The sequence below is a fragment of the Aquarana catesbeiana genome, linkage group LG12, assembly GCF_042186555.1.
Source record: "Aquarana catesbeiana isolate 2022-GZ linkage group LG12, ASM4218655v1, whole genome shotgun sequence".
NCBI lineage: Eukaryota > Metazoa > Chordata > Amphibia > Anura > Ranidae > Aquarana > Aquarana catesbeiana.
In genome coordinates this window covers 37,359,695-37,367,965 of record NC_133335.1, presented here as the reverse complement: position 1 = coordinate 37,367,965, position 8,271 = coordinate 37,359,695, and positions in this window count along the sequence as shown.

The following is an 8,271-nucleotide window of genomic DNA, read 5'->3' as shown; positions in this document are numbered from 1 at the left end:
TTTCTAGCTAGTTACTACACACAGCTGCTCCAGTTTTAGTAAATTCCCCCCGTGGTGCTTTGGCTGATCCTGCAGGATGGTCACGTGACTCTTCTTTTTAACTTGAGTGGCATGGGTGTCAGGATTGCTTATATGGACCATCTGACATATAGGTGCTGTGTTCGGACAATATACGCTGTTGTTTTGACTAATTGTGTGCAATCCCGAAACCCATAGAGGAGTGTTTTCTTGTTTTGTTTTTTAACTGGTGGGTTGAATAACAAAAACGGACTCCATTCTCCCATCTACTCACTGGAGGTGGATGGGAGAGAATTCTCTCCGCTGAGCTATTGTATGCCGACAGTGGAGAGACCTCCCCTGACCCGGATGAATTTCGATCCATGTATGGCTAATTGTTGTATTGACTAGCTGTGTGCAGTCCTAAAGACCCACTCACCCCATCAGATAATTCCTGTTATTTTTTCTACTCCTAGACTTTTGGCACACGTAACATTAAAGCCAGATAAGACTGGAATCAAAGTATTTGTAAGGTTTATTTTCCTGGAGATACACCAAAGTATAAAAGAAAAAGCAATGAAAACTTTTCAAAGTGCACAGTGAATCTGCCATTAGTGCAGTGACTCAAGATGGCCAACCAATGTGAGTTGATAGTGGATCAGTTAAGAGATTTGTTGGTTTCTAAGGCTGCTTTTACACTGGTGCGGTAGGGGGCGTCGGCGGTAAAACAGCGCTATTTTTAGCGCTGTTTTACCGAGGTATTCATCCGCTATCAGTGCGGTTTTAACCCCCCGCTGGCGGCCGAAAAAGGGTTAAAACCACTCGTATAGCGCGGCTATAGCCGCGGTATTGCCGCGCTGTCCCATTGATTTCAATGGGCAGGAGCGGTGAATACACCACTCCTGCAAGCCGCATCTTTGGAGCGGTGAAGGACATTTTTTCTTCTCCTGCCAGCCCACCGCTTCAGTGTGAAAGCCCTCGGGCTTTCACACTGAACAAACAACGGAGGCTGTTTTGGGGCGGTTTGCAGGCGGTATTTTTAGCGCAATAACGCCTGCAAACCGCCCCAGTGTGAAAGGGGTCTAAGGGTTATTGCAGTTTGTATGCTTCCTGTTGTCTGTCTGAACAAACCATTTAGCGGGTCTACTTAGCATTTGAATATATCGTGACCGTTTGCTCTGGAGAGTCCTTGGCTTTAGGGGATTCATAATTTACAGTTTCAAGAGTCTGGTTTGGATCAGCAAAATGGCTGCTTCCACTGTTCAAAGGCAAGAGGTCCCCTTTAAGTTGGATGTTCCCATAATGTTATGTTTTTGTTTCATGTCACAGCTTCAAAGTAGCATTCCTTTTGTTTGTGTTTTTTTTTTTTTTTTTTTTATATTGGCCAACTGGACTCAAAATTCCACATAACACCCCACAAATCTCTCCACCCCATGGAGAAGGAGATTTCCCTTTCACACACAATGTTCTGTGTATTGTTCCTTGAGTTTAAAGCTATTTTACACTTTTAAAAGTCCAACCTTAGTACGAAGAGGTTGAGACTAACCAATCTAACTCTGACCAGTGGTGGCTACTAAGCATTTGGGAGCTCTATACACTTTGTAAGATTTCAGATGAATAGAAAGGTTTTTGCTTTTTTTGAAAAGCAATGTGACTGTAAATACCCTGTTGGGTGGGATTGTGCGAACATATTGTATCTCGCTGTGGGTATACATATTACAGAACGACAGTGAAGCAATGGTTTCTATGATACTTCCACCCTGTTGTAAATTGAAAAAGAATTCTGCATGTACTATACACAGTACATAGCATTTCACATCAAGGCCTTATACAATAAGGCCTCGTGCACACTGGGTGTTTAGCCCTGGTGCAGGTGGAAGATACAGGCACACTTTCCAACTACGCTGCCGCAGCCAGTCAAGCTCTGAGAGGCCAACAACTGACAGGGGTGGACGGTGCACCGAACAGTATGTGCCCAGGGATGAATGTCCAGAACATAGACTATTTGTGTTCCAGGCGTTTGATCCTGGGTGCCTACTGCACTAAAAGGAAGTACCCACTTGGTGCATCGTCCAGTCCTGTTAGTTGTCAGCCTCTCATAGTGTTTGACAGGCTGCTGGCAACGAAGCTGGACATTACACCTGTACCTGCCACTAGCACCTAAAGCCAAAGCCTTGTTCATCGGTGGCAAGTGCATGAGGCCTTACTGTGTGGAAATTGAGGTCAGCAAGCTTCAGTTAGAATTAGGGTTGTCCCGATACCACTTTTTTAGGACCGAGTACAAGTACCGATACTTTTTTTCAAGTACTCGCCATTACCGATACTTTTTTTTTTAATGTCACGTGACAGTTTTTTTTTTTTGCTATTTTTTTGGGGGGGGGGGGGGGGGGTTGGTGAACGTATGTGTGTGTGTGTGTTGTTTTTTTTTTTTTTTACAATAATATTTTTTTATTCTTTGTTTTTTTTTTTTTTTTTAATCAGCCCTTTTGGGGGGCTTTGGTGAGATATCAGGGGTCTTAACAGACCTCCTGATATCTCCCCCTTGAGACAGAGAAAGAGACAGAGGATAGAGATTCCCCAGTCCCTTTCTCTGCAGCCTCAGCTTCACTGAGAATGAATGGAGAGAAGACAGCGGCTCCTCTCCATTCATAAACTGACACATCGTAATCACAGGAGATTACAATGTTTCAGTTATGTGAATGGACAGAGTCAGCTGACTCTATCCATACACAAAGGAAGGAGGAGGGGGACGGAGGAACTGAGGGGGAGAACGGAGGGGACAGATAAGGAGAGAGGAATGGAGGGGGACAGATAAGGAGAGAGGAATGCAGGGGACAGCGGAGAGGCACAGAGGAACGGAGGGGGCACGGAGGAGGATGCAGTGACATACAGCAGTGACCGATCACCGCTGTATGTCACTAAAGCTGGTGAAAGCCGCTGGGGGAGAATCTTGTAACTCCCCCATGCACCAATCACAGCTGTCCTCTAGGTATCGGGGGAAGCATCGGGAGCATTTGCCCGAGTACAAGTACTTGGGCAAATGCTCGGTATCGGTGCCGATACCGATACTAGTATCGGTATCGGGACAACCCTAGTTAGAATGAATTCAAATATGGCAACTTGTCACCTCTGAGCCACTTTTGTGGGCAGGTGCTTGTATAGTTGGCAAGTGGGAGGCCATTTTGAATCTTGACGTGCCGTGCGGCTTTCTGCCGTACAGTCGAAAATTAAACCAGAAGGTGCCAAAACCTGTAACTTTTTTCTACTCAGCCATTGTATTGTGAATTTAAAACCTAATGGAGATTTATGCACTGTTTCGGTCTGCTCTACATCCTACCAATCTACTAAAAGGTGCTTCCGAAGATTACCAAATGCCAACACCCTCTTCTATAAAACCAGGGCTCCTTTTTGTGCCATGCTGCCAAAGCTCCTTGCACCAGGGTCTGGATAGAAATTTTACCTGGAATAAGGTGAACTAGATGGTGCAAGAAATCTAAAGGTGTTATGAGCCCTATAAATAGGAATCCCCCCCCCCCCCCCCCCCCGATCCACAGCCATGGCAGTATAGTGGAGTGGAGGGATGGCTAGGGGGACCCATTCTTGAATAGAATGCAGCTGTTACGCATACTGTGGTGCATGTAAATATGTAGATGAGTCACATTAAGCTACTTGTATAGTTTGATTTAAAGTGTAGATGTCATCCATAATTGAGGTGTCCCTATTGGTTGTTAAAAAAGGGGGCATGGCTGACACAGAGTAAGAAGCCTGTTCACCCTAATGAATTGGCTAAATATTCCATATTGATGAAATGTCCACTTAAAGTGATACTATCAGTCACTTAAAAAAAAAAAAATTCTTGCCTATTCCATTTATTAGCAGAAAGAAGGGTGCCCTCCTTGATGCTGGTTTTATGGCGCTTTCCCTGCCCTCTGGAGCCATACCCCCCAGTCTAATGGCAGAATTTCATTGGTAAAGAGGATGGTGGGTGGGGGCTTGGCTGTAGGGGGTGGGCTTAGACCTCCAAACAGGAAAATCACACCCTTAGTAAGTCTAAATAGCACACCGGAGGGGGTCACTCTAGCTTTGACATTGACCTAAAAATGGCTTACCAATTAACTTTAAAGGGTACATGAGCCAAGGCTTCCATCCAGCTGTTCCGAGAAGCCTCTGTAAATAGTATGGGACAAATAGTTGATGGTCTGTTTTAATGTTCTGGTCAAACAAGAGCTTTTGATGCCAGTGAGACTCAGTGAGGGGTTCACAGGCTGTGAAATGCTCTATATAGCTCTTAGAGAAATCTTTGTCTGTATAGGTATATTTTGCTTGGTATATAGGAATATTTTTATAATTGTAGGATAGCATTTGCTATTTTTTTTTTTTTTTGGTGTTGTACAAGGTTTAAACATCACACAAACTAATCCCACTTCCTTTGCAGTTTGCCTTTTACCCCGGACCGATTGGGGCCTATGTACAGGTTAGAGATAAGGTGTGTATCCGCAAATCAAGTAACTTTGTTACATTAGTCAGGTTACGTATTCCATTAAAATAAGATTCAGTTCAGGCGATCACCTGAAATCTTTCTTATTTTTCCAAAAGCTAAAATCGGGCTGCAAGGGGAGTTTCTACCCTGTATGGCGAATGGGACGGTCCCTAGGCAGTTGCACCAGGGAACAAATCCTGAACCCCAATCTGCACATAACACACCCATGCAAATATAATCTCTTGCTTCTAACTTGTTTTCAGCACTTGGAAAGATCATTCTACTGTAAGAGGTATTTGCTAGTAGGTGGTTGAAACCAAGTTTTGGAAAGATTAAAGTCCCCCCCCCCCCCCCCCCCCCCCTGTGTTGCCCCAAGTAAGAGATTTTTATACTACCTGTCCCTGTGACCCCCGTATTGGAAAATGGGGGAACGGGGGGGACAGGAAGGCACATTGTCAGACTTTTTTTTAACTCTTCTTTTCTCGATTTCCTTTTTCTGTGTCCTCTCTTCACACCTCTGCAGCTCGCAGGTGTCCGGTGCGTCCCTTTTCTCCCTTTCTCCTGAATTCGGCCCTGAAATGGAGCCAAAGACACACACTACTCCTGTGCAAGCCACAACAGAGATATGAGAGCCGGTCACAATCTCCTGTCATACGAATTTGATGCGGAGAAACCCCCACATCCAATTCACATAGGTGTGAACCCAGCCTTTAGGAAGTGATGGGACATTTCTCGATCGGAAACTAAGGGCAAATCCTTGCATTAGGAACACAGACAGTAATAAGATGAAGCTGTAACTTTTCCTCACTCCATCCAAAATGAAATGTTTTTTTGGCAGCAGTGAGTCTTTGAATTGCTTAGTAGCAAGAGATTACATGGTTGCTGTAGCTTAAAAAGAGACTAAACCCCCCTCTCCTTTACAGCCAAGGAAGCTGCCATCTTGGCCTCCTGTGTTTTTGATCTGCACATGTGATCGGTTATATTACCAGCCATTTGATGGAGTGACAGTTCCGTTGAGAGCACAAGCAACTATGACAGATCTCATTCACAGCAAGCCTTGAATGGAGCGGTGTTGGGAAACTGTTAAATGGAGGGTTTAGTTCCGCTTTACCCTGAACTTTCAGTTCAAACTGGACAGGACACTGTACAGTTCCATTCTTGAATACATTATGTGATTGTTACTATTTTGTGACCACTGTTACATGAAATACATTGTGTTGTTTCTCTGTCTCCTGGGTGACTGGTACAGTAGGGAAAAGGTACAATCGGCACACAGGCTACTATGTAGCTGGTAACAGATAACTAAATCACTGCTGTGGTTTGTAGTTCAACAGGCAGAACCCGCGACCATGGCTACATTCACACAGGAGTTCATGTGCAGATAGTTTGCTTCAGAGGTGGATAAATGCCATCTTTGATTATAGCAACAGTCTCTACTGTGGCCGCATACAAACTGGCTGATTAACAGCGGCCTAGAGCTCAGCAACACCTACCTTGGACATTCACTGGCTGCATCCAGAGTTGGTATTCGGCATGTAACCACTCAGATGAGCCCTACGATTAAACCCCGATGGGCGGGACGAAATGCGTTGGGGTGGTCTTTGGCTTTTTGGGCACCTGCGTCCCTTGCCTAAGGATCATGGGAGCTCTGTCTCTAGTGAGCAATGTTCCAAATGTGGCATCTAGGTCACTCAGATGAGCGGTTACTTGCAATAGGCAGCAGTACCTACCATTGATTTGTCTAGAGTACAAATCGGACAACTGAAGTGTGTGTGTAACAGCATTTACAACTACTGGCAAAAATCAGATTCTTGCCCTTGAGCCCACGTGAACTCTGGTGGGAATGTAGGGTAGGGATATTAAAATAAGCAGCTGCTAAATGTTCTCAATACAGCCAGTGAAATGTTACCATCCTACCTCACTATGTTGGGACTCAGATTTTGATTGCATCATGTATGCAGAGTTTTAGGCACAATTCCTGCTGGGAACACTTAAAAAAAAAAAAAAAAAAGTAAGTTATGTCCACCCCAGAAAGGGTAGTTGAGAATGGGGTACACCCACCTCTATGACAGTCCTTTTTATATATTCCTTCATGTATACACGGTAGCTTGTGTGCCTAAGAGAAAAGCGTAAACTGTTTAATAAATGTTGTTCTGAAACGTCTGTGCTGACGAAATGTTTATTTTTCTATCCTGGTTCATTCATTAACATTTTATAAAGGGGTGAGAACAGATTTAAAATGTCGATTTGTATGCATGGGTCAATAAATCTCTATATATGTACTTTTGGTTCTTGATTTATTTATCTTTTTATTATGTCTTAAAAATGCTTTACTGTTAAAATATCAGAATTTTAAGGCTGTCTGGATCGTCACGTCCTCACCTGTTGTCTACAGGACAAAAATTGAGGGGTACAGTACTAAGCAATCCTAATGAAGACTCTAACCAAGAAAGTTCCCAACAAAACAGGAAAATTAGATGTCCACTTGCTGCCCACAATACGCATATATACACACATTGTGGTTTACAAAGCAGACCAGTGGCTAATTAGCTGCTCAGACTGCTTTCATGAGAGACCATCGCTGGCTGAAAAAAAAAAAATATGAATACCGGGGTTATGGCTGATGGCTTCGGCCATAACCCTGGTATTTTTTTTTCCTTCAGCCAGGGATGGTCTCTCATAAAAGCAGTCCAAACGACTAATTAGTCCCCCTTGCGCTGGTCTCTCGGCTTAGTTTTTACCGGTGAGCCCAGGAAACTATCTGTTCGCGTGGCTGGCCATAGAGATGAACAGGGACCAGATCATCTCTTATCACCTCTATGATGTTGGAGGACCAGAGCGACGTCATGACGTCACTTCCATTCTAGGGCAGAAGTAATCTTTTTGATCTTTTGCTTTAAAAGGTCGGAGAGATTTGGGGTCTTATAGATGCCAGATCTCTCCATAAAAGAGGGACATGTCATCCCTTATTTCTATTACAAGGAATGTTTACATTCCTTGTAATAGGAGGAAAAAAAAAAAAATTTAAAGATAAAATTAAAAGATAAAATAAAAAAAAAAAATGTAAAGCACCCCCATTCATTCCTATGTGCTCTCGCGCAGAAGTGAACGCATACGTAAGCAGTGTTCAAGCCACATGTGCGGTATCGCCACGAAGGTTAGAGTAATAATTCTAGCACCAGACCTCCTCTGTAACTCAAGGAGGTAAACTGTAAAAAATGTTACATTGTCGCCTTTGGAGATTAAATATCGTTGTTTGTTGCCAGTCCATGAGTGTGCGCAATTAGAACCGTGACATGTTCGGTATCTATTTTGGTGTAACACCATCCTTTATACTGTACCAAAAAAAAAAAAAATTGAGTTGCACTAATTTTACTGCAAAAAAAAAATTGCATTTGAAAAAACTGCTGCACAAATACCATGTGACCAGAAAACAATTCAAATGATTGCCATTTCATTCTTGAGGGTCTCTGCTAAAAATGTATATAAATGTTTGCAGGTTCTAAGTAATTTTCTATGGCTGTGTGTGCTGTATTCTCACATTCCAGGGCCCCAGCCTGGGGTGTAATTTTACTACCTTTTGAATCGATCATCCCTTTGGGATAGCTGGGGCAGATTGGAGCAACTAAAAAGTATACTTTGGAGTAGGATACTTGCATCCAAATGTCAGAATAAAGTGTACATACCCTGTGAGCACTTTACCGACATTGAATAAATGCTGTGCACAATAACTTCTCTGCAAGAACGAAGGGTTAATGTGATTGGTTGCTTACGGACACAAACAGACTAATGCC